The sequence below is a fragment of the Danio rerio genome, chromosome 4 (genome assembly GCF_049306965.1).
Source record: "Danio rerio strain Tuebingen ecotype United States chromosome 4, GRCz12tu, whole genome shotgun sequence".
In the NCBI taxonomy this organism is placed as follows: Eukaryota; Metazoa; Chordata; class Actinopteri; order Cypriniformes; family Danionidae; genus Danio; species Danio rerio.
The window spans coordinates 45,312,501-45,330,565 of NC_133179.1; the positions used below are offsets into that span (position 1 = coordinate 45,312,501).

The following is an 18,065-nucleotide window of genomic DNA, read 5'->3' on the forward strand; positions in this document are numbered from 1 at the left end:
GTTGAGGCGGCTTAGAATGACCAAAACAACACTTTAGATGTTTTACAATGTGCTTAGCCTGCTGGTTTGTCCATTCACACACATTTTCAATAAATATGCGCATCCATCAACCGTTATGTGCATATCCAAAAAGCGCAAAAAATAAGTGGATGAAACCTGCCCTCTGCTGTGCAATCCGGCTTACACAGGGTTTCCGTGGGGTCTTAAAATGTCTAAAATATAAACATCTAAATTTTAGCCCTTAAAAAGTCTTAAATTCGCTGTTCTAGATCTGAAATATGTTTGCCCAGGTCTTATTTTTCCGATGTACATGTAACGCTACTTCTAATGCTCATTTAAAGTATTTTTTTGTTGTTGCTTGGTTTCGTGGTGGTGTAGTTCTTTATTTCACTAGTCCTATTGTAATTTGTAGTATTAAAACTACAAATAAGCCCAGCATGCAATAGCTCAGTGCGCGCGGCGAATGTGACGTCATCGCTGTGTTTGCAGAGGTTCACTTTGGATGCGCGCGACATGGTTTCGGGTGATCAGTTCGCACGGCGTCGCGCTTGATTTGAGTTGAATTTGAATCACTTTGAAGAGATTTTGTCTGTAACAGTACGACTGTACAGACATCTTAACTATCCGACCATGCGTGATCAGCAAAGAGATAACCAGATGACCAATAATTCTTGGCTAGAAATTGCAACAGCCATGGAAAGGAAGTGTTTTGTTAAAGTTTGGAAAAACCTGGGGGATAAGTTTATTACAACAAAAAAGAGGCCATGGCAAAAGTGGAGACCCAGGTGGTTTTAAGATTACAGAATATGTTTTTCCACCATTTATAGGTTTTACACTGATGGATCATTTTGAAGTTAAAGCAATGTAACAAAAATTAAGTAACAAATTAAGTATTTGATAACTGGAAAATAATATATGAACCCATCGGCTAACAGTATACTGATGCCCAATTTCTAGGCTTTATTGGTGATGATGGACAGGATTGTTGGACCATTATTGCCTTTTCAGCTCATTAGTAGAGGACAGAAACTAGCCAGACAATAATGTATCAATTGTTGAGTGGGCAAAATTTATTTTTTATTTTTTTTTGCTATTATTCTTGCCAGAATAATAATAAAAAAAATTGTAGAGTAACCCATGTTCTGTTGTCAGTGATATTTAACTTTAATAGGTAGAACTGTCCGAGATATAAACAAAAGTGAGTGATGCATCAAACTTTGATTTAAAAAATCTTGAAAAGTTATAAAACTTTATAATCATTCATTAATTTTCTTTTTGGCTTAGTTCCTTTATTAATCTGGGGTCGCCATAGCAGAATGAACCGCCAATTTATCCAGCATATGTTTTACACAGCGGATGCCCTTCCAGCTGCAACCCGTTCTCATTTACAACAACAGACAATTTAGCTTACCTAATTCACCTAAAATGCATGTCTTTGGACTGTGTCGAAAACCGGAGCATCTTGAGCAAACCCACGCAACACGGGAGAACATGCAAACTCCACACAGAAATGCCAACTGACCCTGCCAAGGCTTGAACCAGCGACCTTTTTGCCTTGAGTCGAGAGCGCTACCCACTGCCCCACCCCGTCACCCAATGTTGTAATCATAATAAATTATAAAAATAATAAAAAATAATTATTTTTGAAATTAAACAATAAAATTGAACAATATTAAAGATGTGACATAGTCTTAAAAAGTCTTAAATTTGACATTATGATATCTGCAGAAACCCTTTTTTTTTTTTTTTACAAGACTTCAGTCTATAATCTGAAAAAAAAACATTATGGTAAGAAGACATAACTTAATTTGTGTGATATTTAATTTATTAATAATATGTTTAGGCACTAGGCAGTGTTGTTCTGTGGTTTCTGACGGTTCAGTTCGCGAATTAGGTAATTAACAAAGTTTCTCCATAATTTGCAAGTGTTTTTTTTATATATTAAATCATCTATTGATCGTACAGATAAAAGAGGCATCATTTGAAATGATAAAAAGCCGTGCATTTGTGCATATTTCTGTTATCTTTATACTCAAAATAGCAAAACATTGTTTTTGTAAAATAATCATGGTGCGCAGTGGGTATTGCTATCGCCTCAAAGCAAAAAGTTTTTTGGTTGAAGCCCTGGGTGAGTCAGCTGGTGTTTCTGTGTGGAGTTTGCATGTTCTCCCCATGTTGGCGTGGGTTTCCTTTATAGGTGCTCTATAATTATAATCTATAATTAATGCTGTTTACACACTGTTTTTTTTTAAAGTGTTTATAGCATCTTTAAACGTGTTATGTAAAATGTGTTTTACTGCCTGGATCTTGTCTGACTCCGCATTTATGGATAATTCCACCAATACCGCCAAGCTAAAAAAGTAATTTGTAATTTTGTAATTTGAGTAGTTTTTACGAAGAGTAATTTGTACTTTTACTTGAGTACTTTTTAACACCAGTACTTTTACTTGTAATTGAGTACAATTTCAGCAATGTAACAGTACTTGTAATTGAGTACAATTTTTTTGTACTCTTACCACCACTGCTACCGACTGAGCTATCCGGGCTCCACAACAGTAATATACAAGTAGGCAAGGTTTGGGTTGTGGTCGGCGCAGACCTTTACAGTACACTAAAGTTTACCGTGAGATGGGGTTTTAAGCTTATGGTTGGTGTGGAGGTTGCTAAAACACGACAGGTTACTTTGAGGTTGGGTTTATGGTTTTTGTAGGTGTAGACATCAGTACAACACAATAGTTTGGACTTCATGTCATGTAGGAGACATTAAATAGATCAATGATAACTGCAGAATGTCTTTGTGCTGTTGTGGCAATGAATGGACACTCAACAATTGAAAAGATTCCTTCCATGCCTTAGAAGCGTGACTTGATCAGTACTTATCTACACAGCATGCTGGCATCAAAGATCCTATTTCTCTTATATCATATCCCTAGTCTTCCACACTTTAGGAAACGTAAACATTCAGGACGTGCCATTAGCACAGCCTGCACTAAAAGAAGGCTGGAGATAACGGATGGCAACACAGAGTGCGACACCAATGTCACCTTGAAAAACCTGCCGTGACCCGGATTCAAACCGGGGTTGCTGCGGCCACAACGCAGAGTACTAACCACTATACGATCACGGCGAGCTATGAAACAGACCTTGTGACCTATGTGTGGTATGTTCCTCCCTGTGATAAGCCCCTTTCTCTTCAGTGAGAAGACTCTGTTGTTTTTCTCCTCCTACCAGCACAACGCTTTTCCCAAGAAACAATGGAAATGCAAACAATTGACGACTGCTGCAATTTTAAAAAGGGGGAGGACGTAGTCGGCAGGATTCGAACCTGCGCAGGGAGACCCCAATGGATTTCAAGTCCATCGCCTTAACTACTCGGCCACGACTACAAGACTGCCTGTACTGCCATTTCTTTATGCCTAGTACACATATTGTGCATCCAGATGAAACTTTATCAAGCGATAGCTCAACGGCAAAAGCTGTGGCTCCACAAAATGAGCGTCACACGCCCGAACAGGGACTTGAACCCTGGACCCTCAGATTAAAAGTCTGATGCTCTACCGACTGAGCTATCCGAGCTCCACAACAGTAAGTTACAAGTAGGCAAGGTTTGGGTTGTGGTCGGCGCAGACCTTTACAGTACACTAAAGTTTACCGTGAGATGGGGTTTTAAGCTTATGGTTGGTGTGGAGGTTGCTAAAACACGACAGGTTACTTTGAGGTTCGGTTTATGGTTTTTGTAGGTGTAGACATCAGTACAACACAATAGTTTGGACTTCATGTCATGTAGGAGACATTAAATAGATCAATGATAACTGCAGAATGTCTTTGTGCTGTTGTGGCAATGAATGGACACTCAACAATTGAAAAGATTCCTTCCATGCCTTAGAAGCGTGACTTGATCAGTACTTATCTACACAGCATGCTGGCATCAAAGATCCTATTTCTCTTATATCATATCCCTAGTCTTCCACACTTTAGGAAACGTAAACATTCAGGACGTGCCATTAGCACAGCCTGCACTAAAAGGAGGCTGGAGATAACGGATGGCAACACAGAATGCGACACCAATGTCACCTTGAAAAACCTGCCGTGACCCGGATTCAAACCGGGGTTGCTGCGGCCACAACACAGAGTACTAACCACTATACGATCATGGCGAGCTATGAAACAGCCGTTGTCACCTATGTGTGGTATGTTCCTCCCTGTGATAAGCCCCTTTCTCTTCAGTGAGAACACTCTGTTGTTTTTCTCCTCCTACCAGCACAACGCTTTTCCCAAGAAACAATGGAAATGCAAACAATTGATGACTGCTGCAATTTTAAAAAGTAACAGGATGTGGGTATAGTTGGCAGGACTTGAACCTGCGGGAGAACACCCCAACGTATTTCAAGTCGATCGCCTTAACCACTCAGTCATGCCCGAACACGGACTTGAACCCTGGACCCTCTACCGACTCCGCTAAAGCTGGGGAACAATAGTCTGTTTTGGAAGGGGAAGAAAAAAGCACAAGAAAAATAAGAAAATTTGAGAAATTGAGAAAGAAAGAAGCAAAATTAAGGTTATATTTTGTATTTTTTGCCCACCAGAAACTAATCAATGCATATATAACAGTACTGGTTCAAGAAATACGTCCATAAATAACACTTTGGGTAGATCACAAGGTTCAATCCCCGACTGGAGCAGGTATCTAACCAGGTTTAGTAATGGGTCGATCATGAACATTTCGTTCATTTTAAACGAATCTTCAATATGATTTGGGAACTACAAGTCCTCTCAGGATCCGTTCACCTCTCAAGTCCTCTATCGGGTCTGAGTCACTCGTTCATTACGGGCCAATCATACGCGTTTAGAGCAGGAAAAATATTTGATCCGTTCATCTCTCGAGTCCTCTATCGGGTCTGAGTCAATGGTTCCTCAAGGGCCAATAATACGCGTTTAGAGCCGAAAAAAATAATTGATCCGTTCATCTCTCGAGTCCTCTATCGGATTTCAGTCATTCGTTCCTCAAGGGCCAATCATACGCGTTTAGAGCTGGAAAAAGAATTGATCCGTTCATCTCTTGAGTCCTCTATTGGGTCTGAGTCACTTGTTCATCATGAGCCCATCATACGCATTTAGAGCCGGAAAAAGAATTGATCGGTTCACCTCATGAGTCAGGTCTGAATTTGGAGAAAAGCTCAGCCACTGCACTTAACACCACCAACACTGGTTTGAAGTGCAGCTCAGGTTAAATACTCTCTCTCCTCTCTAGAAAGATCCAATGATTGCTACCAGGTGGACACAGTTACCTGCAGGGAGAGAGAGAGGAAAAACACAAAGCTCATTGTCCACCAAAAGATATGTCTCAGGACGCAAGCCCTGGGATAACCGCTATCACCCTCCTAAAGCATATACAGGCAAGAAATCCATTAATTAGTTGTTATGGAAGTTATTCATTAAGCTTTTAATGTACTACACAAAATGGTAATCTAAATGTTTATTTTATCATTAGTTTTATTTAATATGTTTTTTTATTGTTATATTTTTTTAAGGTGAATTGCTGGGAATGGAGCACCTTTACAGCCAGACAGGCAAAACCCTGACTCCGGTGCTCCAGAACCCAGAGGAGGAAACAGGCTGGTGGAGGAAGTAGATGACGAGGATCTACAAGATGACGGGTTTGAGGAGGAGATCATGGAGGACATCACAGTTCCAGTGCTGTATGAGGATGACCCCTGCCGTGATCTTAGAAACAGCCTCTCATCTTCGCCTCTGCCTCAGTCCCCAGCATCACTGGCTGAGCTGTCCACATCTGCTGGTGGAGAAGGACAGCTTCCTAGCCCAGCCCCCTCAGTGCCGTCACAGCCATCCAAGTCTGGAGACAGTCTCTCTGTTGAGGCTCAGGTAAGATATATTAAGAACTTAATTTGATTTAGTCTTTTTTTATTCCACATATACTACATTTATTCTGTATTTACCAGGGAGTAAATCATTGGACCTGATGGCATTGCTGGGTGGGACAAGGTCCAGGATCTGGCTGCTTATTTGGTAGGTCTTCGTGAGGCTCCTTACCTCACTGACCTGCAGGTGACAGAGGCCATCCAGCTGTGGACAGCTCTCCTGGATGTTGATAAACAGCGCATCAACTACCAGCCTCGACATCAGCCTCAGCTGACACATGCGCGCTTTAAGGCACCGAAGCGCTCCGGAGTCACTGCAGGTGTGGAGAGCGTCAAGCGCTGTCTGATTGGACATCCTGGGGGTCCAGCACAGTGGCCTAGCACCAGCCGCTTGGTTGAGGCCATTTGTACAAAGCTGTGTGCCGTTCACAAGTCCACTTCCAAGAAGGCTGGTGTTCGCACGCCCAGGTGGTCTAAAATACTGACCGATTACCACCACATCCGGGATCTGGTGCTTGGCAGTCGCAGGCTGATGGATGAAACAGTGATCCAGCTTTTTGAGCTAAACCAGAAGACGCTTATTCAGTGGTAAGCAAAGCACATTATTTTCTTTAAATTACCTGAATACTTCTAAATTAATATATATGTATAATACATATCATTTATTATCAGGTTTCAACGGAGGCAAAAGGATCAGGAAATGAGTGTACTCACTCAGGGACTGACTCCACTTGATCCAATTGCTGTGGCAGATACGCAGCTTCCTTTGCCGAGGGAAAAATTGGACGAGGCACCATCAACATCAGGCCCCAAACACCAGTTTGTCTTTCCTCCAAATAAAGAAGGACAGGCACCTCTTCTTCGACCTGGTCGAAAGTCTGCTTCTGCAACCACCACAGTTTGCTCCTTCCTGCCGGATGCCACCACGGTGTGCTCCTTTCCACCAGCCCCCACGACGGTATGCCCCACAGCGCCAACCCCCACCACAGTCTGCCACATTGCACCGGCCCCTAGCATGGTGTGCCCCGTCACACCGACCTTCACCACAGTGCGCCCCATCTCGCCAGCCTCCACCAGTGTGCCCCATCATACCAGCCTCCACCACAGTGCACCCTATTGCGCCGGCCCCCACCACAGTGCGCCCCATTGTGTCTGCCCCCACCACGGTGTGCTCCTTTCCACCAACCCCCAGCACGGTGTGCCCCATTGCACCACCCCCCACAGCACCAGGTGTTGTACAGCCCATTTCAGGACCTGGATCATTGTTTGGCACACTTGTTTTTAACCCAGACATGAGTGTGTCAATGGTGATTCCATCATTTGATGCACCAACATCCAGTGCAGTCCCAGCTTTACCTGCACCTGCTGTTCCTCTACCTGCACCTGCTCCACCTGCACCTGCTGTTCCTCCACCTGCACCTGCTCCACCTGCACCTGCTGTTCCTCCACCTGCACGGGAACAGGAGAAGGAAAGTAGAGTCCACAAAAGGAAGTATGTGCGTGCAGTTACTTTTAATGTTTGCAGCAAATGTGGGCAACCAAAGACTAAGGAGTTTGGCCATAGCCGATTTGGTAATGCCACATTTTGCCTGCAAATTTCAAATGGCAAATCCTTAGAGAACTGGTTGGCAGAACAGCGCCAGCAAAATAAAGGACAAACTCCAGCTTCAGAATAAAGGACAAATTGCTGTATATATTTTTGTAAATGTTACATGGGTACTCTCTCTCTCTCTCATTTTATTTAATTATTGTGTGTTAATATTTAGCATTTTAAAGTGGCACTTATAGGCCCACTCTTATTTTGTCTTGTGTGTACTTATTTAATATTTGTGTGTATTTTATGTAAAAATATATTTATATTTCTTAAAAAAATAACATTTTATACATTGCTTAAATACTATATTTTATATATTATGTGCCCCTACTCTTGCGTTTTATTATTTATTTATATTATTGTTTAATATATTGTGTATATAAAAATAAATATATATATATAGAGTGTTGTTTTTATATAATGTGTATAATAAATAAATATATTTATAAATAGTATTGTTTTAATATATTATATGTGCATAATAAATAAATATATATTGTAGTGTTTTTATTTATTGTATATTATATAGTTTATATATTAAGATATGTTTTTTTTTGTTTTTTACATTTTTTAAATTGTTTTGCGATTTTAATATTTGTATTCATTTTAATAAACCATTTTGCATATTACTTGTTTTTGTGTGCATTCATTTAAAGTTATTACATAAAGAAATATAACACATATAAATATATATATATATATATATATATATATATATATATATATATAGTATAGTATATATTTATATATTAATACATAAATATATATAATATACTTATATATACATAAACATGCATACATATGTTTAATTGAAACATTTTTATTCATTTTTAATTAACGTAATATGCTTTTTAAGAACAATATCCACATAATAATAGTAATATCAATATAATTGCCTGTGTTACGTCAGTAAAATTTCAATAAGAGCGCAGCTGATTGGCTCCGCTGAAACCGACACTGATTGGATATTGTGTTACACAGATTGTGTGTTCGAATCCAGCACGCAAAAAATGACATTTAGAGTGACATGCAATATGCAACCAAAATACCACATTATGCACAGTCACAAAGCCGCGAACACTACTGCAAGCGAAATTTGTCGCATTTTTCCGTTTTTTTGCGGCTTGTTCGCTTGTGAGTGAGCAAGATGATTGCACCCCTTCCTATGCTTAAGCGAGCGCTCTACCATTTGAGCTAATTCCCCTTGGAAAAATTCAAATTGGTAGTTTTTGGTGTGGTCAAAAAAAAAAAAAAAAAGATCACATCTGCTCTGTGGTGGCCTCTTTGCCCTGCCTGCCGTTTAGTCGTCAAATTGCCTGGAATAGCGCGCTTTTCTTTTGAAGGCCCTACCTATTCCTGCTCCAGTAAACGTGTTAGGAGCCCTGCATGCCGAATGACTCAGAATGACTCAGTTACTCAGATATCAATGCACATTGGCACCACCTTGGATTGACATTCTGCTACTTTCCTGCAAGGCTGTTTTTTTTTTTATTCATTCCCTACAGCTCTGACAGCATCACACAACAAGCTTGAGGTTCCATGGTGTAATGGTGACCACTCTGGACTCTGAATCCAGCGATCTGAGTTCAAATTTCAGTGGGACCTGTTATTTTGCCAGCACCGCACAAAAAAAGCTGGAATAGAATGTTAATCTCTTGAAGGCCAGGGAATGACAGTTACTCTGGGCTTTCTAGTGCTTTAGGCAGGAAGTGGCCGGTTAGCTCAGCTGGTTAGACTATGGTGCTAATAATGGCAAGGTTGTGGAATCGATCCCTGTACAGGCCAAGCTCTTACTCTCTTAGGCCTCAGATGCATTTAAGGGCTCTGCTCGGTCTTACACACGTCTATGCTGCAGAAAAACTATGAAACGGCAGCTGAAATAGCTCAGTTGGGAGAGTGTTAGACTGAAGATCTAAAGGTCCCTGGTTAGAGGTCCAGGGTTTGGTAAAGTAGTGTTGTTTTTCAGTTTTGGGCACAAGACTTAGGTGACCGAAAGTCACCCAAAAAGCCTAGCTGCTGCACCCTTAAGTCCAACTGCTTCCACTTGACCAAAAAGCTATCTTACTTCCAGATGGTCACGTCGCTTCTAGGGACGATTGAATCAGGAGAGTTTCAATTTAAACCTTTTTCGCTTTAAAAAGGCATGAAAACAGAGGTGGAGAATGCAGGCATTGTTCCCGCTACCTCTCGCATGCAAAGCGAGCGCTTTACCATTTGAGCTAATTCCCCTCAGAGAAATCAAAAAATTGGCGATTTTCGACGTGGTCAAAATAGAAAAAAAAGATCAAATTTTGTCTGTGGTGGCCTCTTTGCCCTACCTGCCGTTTAGTCGTCAAATTGCCTGGAATAGTGCGCTTTTCTTTTAAAGGCCCTACCTGGTCCTGCTCCAGTAAACATGTGAGGAGTCCTGCATGCTGAATGACGAGTTACTCAGAAATCAATGCACATTGGTACTGCCTTGTATTGACATTCTGCTACTTTCTGGCAAGGCCGTTCTCTTTTTTTTTTTTTTTTTACTTTTTTTTCTCTTTAGCCCGGGCAGCACGAACCAGAAGACTTGAGGTTCCATGGTGTAATGGTTAGCACTCTGGACTCTGAATCCAGTGATCCGAGTTCAAATCTAGGTGGGACCTTGTTTTTTTACCAGCACTGCACAAAAAAAGCTGGAATAGCATTCTTATCTCTTGAAGGCCGAAAAATGACAGTTACTCTGAGCTTTTTAGCAAACATGGCAGAAAGTGGCCGGTTAGCTCAGCTGGTTAGAGCGTGGTGCTAATAACGCCAAGGTCACGGGTTCGATCCCCGTACTGGCCAAACTTTTACCCTTTAAGGCCTCAGAGGCATTTCAGGATTCTGCTTAGTCTCACAGACATGTATGCTGCAGAATACTTGTGAAAGGGCAGACGAAATAGCTCTGTTGGGAGAGCGTTAGACTTAATATTTAAAGGTCCCTGGTCCGATCCTGGATTTCAGCAAAACAGTGCTGTTGTTCTATTTTGTGCACAAGGGTCAGGTGACTGAAAGTCACCCAAAAAGCCTAGCTGCTTCACCCTTAAGTCCACCTGCTTCCACTTGACCAAAACGCTATTTTCCTCCCAGATAGTCACATTGCTTCTGGCGATGATTCCAATGGCCTGATCGACAGCACTCTATAATGCTATGTATTTAGCGCTTTGATGTCCCACTGCGGACACGCTGCTAAATAAAAGAAAACTGACTTGATAGGGCTTCTGAAGGCTTGCAATGATATGTACTACACGGAAACAGGCAAAGCTGACGTAAGTAGTTTCGCTTTAAACCCTCAAGGTGCCACCAGCTTTGCAAAAAAAGCCAATGTAAAAAGGCATTAAAAACAGAGGTGAAGAATGCAGACATTGTTCCCGCTACCTCTAGCATGCAAAGCGAGCGCTTAACTATTTGAGCTAATTCCCCTCAGAGCAATCAAAAACTGACGATTTTCGACGTGGTCAAAATAGAAAAAAAAGATCACATTTGCTCTGTGGTGGCCTCTTTGCCCTGCCTGCCGTTTAGTCGTCAAATTGCCTGGAATAGTGCGCTTTTCTTTTGAAGGCCCTACCTGGTCCTGCTCCAGTAAACGTGTGAGGAGCCCTGCATGCCGAATGACGAGTTACTCAGAAATCAATGCACATTGGCACTGCCTTGTATTGACATTCTGCTACTTTCTGGCAAGGCCGTTTTCTTTCTTTCTTTTTTTTTTTCTTTTTTTTCTCTTTAGCCCGGGCAGCACAAACCAGAAGACTTGAGGTTCCATGGTGTAATGGTTAGCACTCTGGACTCTGAATCCAGTGATCTGAGTTCAAATCTCGGTGGGACCTTGTTTTTTTACCAGCACTGCACAAAAAAAGCTGGAATAGCATTCTTATCTCTTGAAGGCCGGAAAATGACAGTTACTCTGAGCTTTTTACCAAACATGGCGGAAAGTGGCCGGTTATCTCAGCTGGTTAGAGTGTGGTGCTAATAACGCCAAGGTCCCGGGTTCGATCCCCGTAATGGCCAAACTTTTACCCTTTAAGGCCGCAGAGGCATTTCAGGATTCTGCTTAGTCTCACATACATGTATGCTGCAGGATACTTGTGAAAGGGCAGACGAAATAGCTCTGTTGGGAGAGTGTTAGACATAATATTTAAAGGTCCCTGGTCCGATTCTGGATTTCAGCAAAACAGTGCTGTTGTTCTATTTTGTGCACAAGGGTCAGGTGACTGAAAGTCACCCAAAAAGCCTAGCTGCTTCACCCTTAAGTCCACCTGCTTCCACTTGACCAAAACGCTATCTTCCTCCCAGATAGTCACATTGCTTCTGGCGATGATTCCAATGGCCTGATCGACAGCACTCTATAATGCTATGTATTTAGCGCTTTGATGTCCCACTGCGGACACGCTGCTGAATAAAAGAAAACTGACTTGATAGAGCTTCTGAAGGCTTGCAATGATATGTACTACACGGAAACCGGCAAAGCTGACATAAGTAGTTTCGCTTTAAACCCTCAAGGTGCCACCAGCTTTGCAAAAAAGCCAATGTAAAAAGGCATTAAAAACAGAGGTGGAGAATGCAGACATTGTTCCCGCTACCTCTAGCATGCAAAGCGAGCGCTTAACCTTTTGAGCTAATTCCCCTCAGAGCAATCAAAAACTGACAATTTTCGACGTGGTCAAAATAGAAAAAAAAGATCAAATTTGCTCTGTGGTGGCCTCTTTGCCCTGCCTGCCGTTTAGTCGTCAAATTGCCTGGAATAGTGCGCTTTTCTTTTGAAGGCCCTACCTGGTCCTGCTCCAGTAAACGTGTGAGGAGCCCTGCATGCTGAATGATGAGTTACACAGAAATCAATGCACATTGGCACTGCCTTGTATTGACATTCTGCTACTTTCTGGCAAGGCCGTTTTCTTTTTTTTTTCTTCTTTTTTTTTTTTTACTTTTTTTTTCACCTTAGGCCGGGCAGCACCAACCAGAAGACTTGAGGTTCCATTGTGTAATGGTTAGCACTCTGGACTCTGAATCCAGTGATCCGAGTTCAAATCTCGGTGGGACCTTGTTTTTTTACCAGCACTGCACAAAAAAAGCTGGAATAGCATTCTTATCTTTTGAAGGCCGGAAAATGACAGTCACTCTGAGCTTTTTAGCAAACATGCAGAAAGTGGCCGGTTAGCTCAGCTGGTTAGAGCGTGGTGCTAATAATGCCAAGGTCGCGGGTTCGATCCCTGTACTGGCCAAACTTTAACCCTTTAAGGCCTCAGAGGCATTTCAGGATTCTGCTAAGTCTCACAGACATGAATGCTGCAGGATACTTGGAAAGGGAAGCCGAAATAGCTCAGTTGGGAGAGCGTTAGACTGAAGATCTAAAGATCCCTGGTTCGATTTGGGTTTTGGCAAAACAGTCATGTTGTTCTATTTTGTGCACAAGGGTAAGGTGACTGAAAGTCACCCAAAAGCCTAGCTGCTTCACCCTTAAGTCCACCTGCTTCCACTTGACCAAAATGCTATCTTCCTCCCAGATGGTCACGTTGCTTCTGGCGATGATTCCAATGGCCTGATCGACAGCACTCTATAATGCTATGTATTTAGCGCTTTGATGTCCCACTGCAGACACGCTGCTGAATAAATGAAAACTATGATTTGATAGGGCTTCTGAAGGTTTGCAATGATTTGTACTACACGGAAACCGGCAAAGCTGATGTAAGTAGTTTCGCTTTAAATTCCCAAGGTGCCACCAGCTTTGCAAAAAAAGCCAATGTAAAAAGGCATGAAAACAGAGGTGGAGAATGCAGGCATTGTTCCCGCTACCTCTAGCATGCAAAGCGAGCGCTTAACCATTTGAGCTAATTCCCCTCAGAGCAATCAAAAATTAGCAATTTTCGACGTGGTCAAAATAGAAAAAAAAGATCAAATTTGCTCTGTGGTGGCCTCTTTGCCCTGCCTGCCGTTTAGTCGTCAAATTGCCTGGAATAGTGCGCTTTTCTTTTGAAGGCCCTACCTGGTCCTGCTCCAGTAAACGTGTGAGGAGTCCTGCATGCCGAATGACGAGTTACTCAGAAATCAATGCACATTGCCACCGCCTTGTATTGACATTCTGCTACTTTCTGGCAAGGCCGTATTATTTTTTTTTTTTAACATTTTTTTTTCTTTAGCCGGGGCAGCACCAACTGGAAGATTTTTATTAAGCTTGGCAGTAAGTGGCCGGTTAGCTCATACTGCCACCTGTAAGTCGTGGTTATTCTTGGTTACACCGGCCAATCACTTTGTGAGCTGGAACCAAGATTCACCCTATTCTTGGTTAAGGCAGCCAATCGTGTTCCGAGTTACAATGAACGCTATGGCCAATCAGAGCCCTTATACCATCCATGATTTGTACTGTAATAAAAGATTTCGACGCGGATTAATTCGGATACCAATTCCAAAGCAAGTATTTTTTTAACAAGGTGGTTTAAATTAATAACCATTACAGTAACGTTAATTACTACAACATAATTATTATATGATTGTTATAGATGTTTTATAACACCATTTGGTAAGATTCATGTTAGCCGACCAAGCAAACTGTACAGTTTTACTACAAACATTTTAATGCAGTTTTTAATTAATTAATATGGATCATGCATGATTACATCACTAATAATAAACCAACAATATAAGGGTCACACATCAATCCATCACTAATAATAATGTTATTATTATTAGTGATGGATTAAATTGTGACCCTTATATTATTGGTTTATTATTAGTGATGCAATCATGCGTGATCCATATTGTTTTATGCTTTATGATTAGTGATGTATTATGCGTGAGCATGTTTAGATTAGTTTATGATTAGTGATGTAGTGATATGTGAGCGTTATTATACTATTTGTTTATAATTAATGACTGATGAATTGAGCCTTATATTTATTATTAGTAAAGTGATTTATTAATGTGTGAGAATAATGCACGGGCATTATTGTAACTATGGTAGTAAATGACAATATAAAGTGAAGTAATGTATAATAACTGCATTAAAATGTTTGTAGAAAAACTGTACAGTGTGCTTGGTCGGCTAACATTAATCTTGACAAGCAACGTCATATAACATCTATAACAATCATATAATAATTGTGTTGTTGTAATTAATGTTACTGTAATGGTTATTCATTTAAACCAACTTGTTATAAAAATACTTACTTTGTAATTGTTGTCCGAATTAATCCACAACGAAATCTGTTAATACAGTACAAATCATGAATGTTATAAGGGCTCTGATTGGCCATAGCGTTCATTGTAACTTGGAACATGATTGGCTGCCGTAACCAAGAATAGGGTGAATCTTGGTTCCAGCTCGGGACAAGATTGGCCAGCGTAACCAAGAATTAAAAAAAATCTTGGTTCCAACTCGGACCGTGATTGGCCGGTGTAACCAAGAATAACCACGAATTACAGGTGGCAGTATGCGCCACTGGCCCAGTCTGCGTCAGCAGTGCTCATTAGCATGCTGCTTGGAAAGAGGACACGGCTCGGTCAACATGCAGTTCCTTCAACGCTTGCTGTGCTTTCTTGTCATGGCAAGTTGTGGTGTCGATAGGATGCTCTAACACAGAGCATGTGACAGTCCCTCCCAAGAAGAACTGTGATCCAGGCTCTGAGACTTTCTCTTCTCTAGGAGGAGGTTACAAATGTTAGAGTTATTTTTGTCAGAGCAGCTGCAGCACACCTGGGTGGAAGCCCACAGCTAGGCTTGATGGTCTAGCCTGGTGGTCTAGTAATTAGGATTCGGCGCTCTCACCGCCGCGGCCCGAGTTCGATTCCTGGTCAGGGAACTTCCTTTTCACCTCCATGGTGAACTTCGAGCAGTGGTGCCGATGATATCTTTGTAAAGGCAAGAAAGCTGCTTTGAGCACAAAAGACGTCCTTTGAGCTGGAGTCGAACCTGCGACCTAAGAATTGGTCCTACAGTCCTCCACTCTACCAACTGAGCTATCGAAGTCTTACATAGCAGTTCCACAACCACACCCTATAAGGTAGCTGCAGTCCGACCGCTGGCCAAAAAGAACAGGAGCAAAAGTACTTAAGCCTTCCCATACCGGGAGTCGAACCTGGGTCACCTGGGTGAAAATCAGGAATCCTGACTGCTAGACCATATGGAAATTGCCACTTTTGAAACCCAGTCTTGGCACAAACTCCAGTTCTTTCTGATCGCTGGCACATCCCTGCTCCGCTTGAACAAGTGCCACTCATACACTTACGCATTCTCTCATACAGTTTCTTGGTTTCCATAACCGAGAATCTTCTGATCCATAGTCATAAGCGCTATCCTTTGTGCCACTCTGTTCAGCACTTTGTTAGCACATTGCTTGAAGCAAGGACAAGGCTCTGTCAACCCGGAGTTCCTTCACCACACATTCTGCTTTGTTTTTTTATGGCAAGAGGTTGTGTGGATGGGATGCTCTTACAGGATTCCTGACAGTCCCTCCATAGAAGACCTGAGATCCAGGGTCGGAGACTCTCTCCTCTCCAAGAGGAGGTTAAAAGTCTTTTGTGTCTCTGTGTCAGAGCATTTAAGTGTTGCTGCAGCTCAGAGACCTACAAGTGGAGGAGATTACACTGCAAGTTGGCTGGATGACCTCTAAGGGGTCGGCAGTTATGCCACACGTAGGCTGGGTTTGCGATTGATGTAGCTGTAGTAGACATTCATAAAAATAAAAAAAATTAAAACTGGTTACTCTGAGGTTGTGTTTAGGGTTGGGGTAGGTGTAAAATTGAATAAAACATAGCGGGTTACTGTGAGGTTGGGCCTAGGGCTGGGGTAGGTGTGATTTTAATAAACTGCGATAGGTTGTATTCTGTGCCATGTACAAGACATTGAATCAATGAAACCCACATGGAGGTTTGTTACTGTGAGGTTGGGTTAAGAGTTGGGGTAGGTTGTGTTGTAAAATAGCAATGAGTTTTTTATTATTTTTGTCTCTTTTTCTTTTAATCAAACAATTATTTGTATTGGTCATGTAAGGGTCATATATTAACTGAACTTCTAATGTTGTGGGTGAGTGCTGTGCATACTAATTAGCATTTTTGCAGAAGTAGATAGATGCGGGTCCAAAATTAAATTCAGCTCTGCAGAAACTTCCTGTCTGAAGAGAGGTGTTAAAACTGAACACAGAACACAGAAAGATGTATACTTTGTTGTTGGGCAGAGAATTCGTAGAAAAAGAGGAAGTATGTCGAAGGGGCGGCCAATGGAGGACTGAACAATGACTGACAAGTGACGTTACACCAAAACTCCACCTGTTAAGATCGGTGGTGTATATATGCTGAAGTCAGGAAATGTATGTTAGTTGCGAACCTCTTGAATGTAATTCTTGTATTGCATTGGGGTAATGTAACCCAGAGCTCTGTCATCGAATTATTCATTTGTATCTAATAAATTACTAATATTTTTGACATTGAAGAAAAACCTCTCCAGACCTTTTTATATTGAACACGCATGGAATAGAGATAGATATTCCAACAATTTGGTGACCTCCGACGTGGAAAAGGGGGAGAGGAAGTTATTGATCTGTCGTATTGCATTGACATCATCGGCGCCGAAAAAATAAGGTAAGCAGAAAACCTGTTACATCGAATTTCTGCAATTGGCCTAATCTAAATTGTTTGATGTCATGTGATATGTAGGATTGATGTAGTTAAAAGTATAAGCATTTGAATAATTCGATGAGTTTAAATGTATATATTCTTTAAATGTTAACCAGTCTGTCAGAATAATATGAAGAAATAGATAGGGTAGTTTAGAATAGTATAGAATTGTGATTGTGTGTGGATAATTTGCTTCACTGAGGTTGTGACTCTTTAGAAAATACAGAGAAAAGTCGACTCTGTTAAGGTGTGGTTGATTAAACATACATAGAAAAGTCAACTCTGTTGAAGGCGAGTGTAAATATAAGAAGTGATTAGAAGTTGAGAATTGTGAAAAGCGCGCATTTTATTTTATGTAAATGTTTGTCTGTTGCGTTAGTGACTAACAGTTGAAATAAGCATAGTGTACAGATATTTAGCCGGCTGTATATAAGCGTATATGATATTCAATTAAATGTCATTTAGAATTGTGAAAGTTCAGTAATTGGGAAAGTGCAAGAAGTTTGCAGGTGAAAATTTGATTGTTGGAGGAGGATAAATATTTTTTGATTGTGTATGTGCAGTAAATGCAACATACAGAAGTTCATTAGTGTGTGTGAAAAACACTGTAAATTTGAGGAAGTGGAGGTGTGAAAAATGCACAAGTAATTCGATTAAGAATGTGAGCAATATGGAAAATGTCCCAGACAAAATTAAAAACTCAATGGGACAAGTGGTAAATGATTGGAACTAAGAAGAAAAAATGTGGCAAAGAAATGAGAAACAATATATGAGAAGCTTAAATGTGAAAATTGTGTAAAATATGTGAGTAGAGCAATGACTGAACAGTAAAATTGGCTACAATTTTGAGAAACAGAGAATTTGAGTTTTACAAAGTTAATAACATAGCAAAAGGGGGCCATAACGATGTTGTGGCAGTAAGAAATGGAAAAAATAAGTTGGAATTTGTAATGTGGCATGATTTTGGCATTTGTTGG

At 41.1% G+C, this 18,065-nt stretch overlaps 1 protein-coding gene and 10 non-coding genes across 11 annotated transcripts in view; 7 read left to right on the forward strand and 4 right to left on the reverse strand.

Moving 5' to 3' along the window:
* Window positions 1-18,065, reverse strand: part of znf1046 (zinc finger protein 1046) — a 659,651-nt gene that overhangs the window by 348,074 nt on the left and 293,512 nt on the right. The window lies entirely within an intron of this gene.
* Window positions 3,056-3,127, reverse strand: trnah-gug (transfer RNA histidin (anticodon GUG)). The gene has a single exon. It is a non-coding gene; the product is annotated as a tRNA-His (tRNA).
* trnas-uga (transfer RNA serine (anticodon UGA)) lies at window positions 3,305-3,386 on the reverse strand. Its single transcript has one exon. It is a non-coding gene; the product is annotated as a tRNA-Ser (tRNA).
* Window positions 3,504-3,576, reverse strand: trnak-uuu (transfer RNA lysine (anticodon UUU)). The gene has a single exon. It is a non-coding gene; the product is annotated as a tRNA-Lys (tRNA).
* Window positions 10,035-10,106, forward strand: trnaq-cug (transfer RNA glutamine (anticodon CUG)). The gene has a single exon. It is a non-coding gene; the product is annotated as a tRNA-Gln (tRNA).
* Window positions 10,214-10,287, forward strand: trnai-aau (transfer RNA isoleucine (anticodon AAU)). Its single transcript has one exon. It is a non-coding gene; the product is annotated as a tRNA-Ile (tRNA).
* Window positions 11,238-11,309, forward strand: trnaq-cug (transfer RNA glutamine (anticodon CUG)). The gene has a single exon. It is a non-coding gene; the product is annotated as a tRNA-Gln (tRNA).
* On the forward strand, window positions 11,417-11,490 carry trnai-aau (transfer RNA isoleucine (anticodon AAU)). The gene has a single exon. It is a non-coding gene; the product is annotated as a tRNA-Ile (tRNA).
* Window positions 12,450-12,521, forward strand: trnaq-cug (transfer RNA glutamine (anticodon CUG)). Its single transcript has one exon. It is a non-coding gene; the product is annotated as a tRNA-Gln (tRNA).
* Window positions 12,628-12,701, forward strand: trnai-aau (transfer RNA isoleucine (anticodon AAU)). The gene has a single exon. It is a non-coding gene; the product is annotated as a tRNA-Ile (tRNA).
* On the forward strand, window positions 12,789-12,860 carry trnaf-gaa (transfer RNA phenylalanine (anticodon GAA)). The gene has a single exon. It is a non-coding gene; the product is annotated as a tRNA-Phe (tRNA).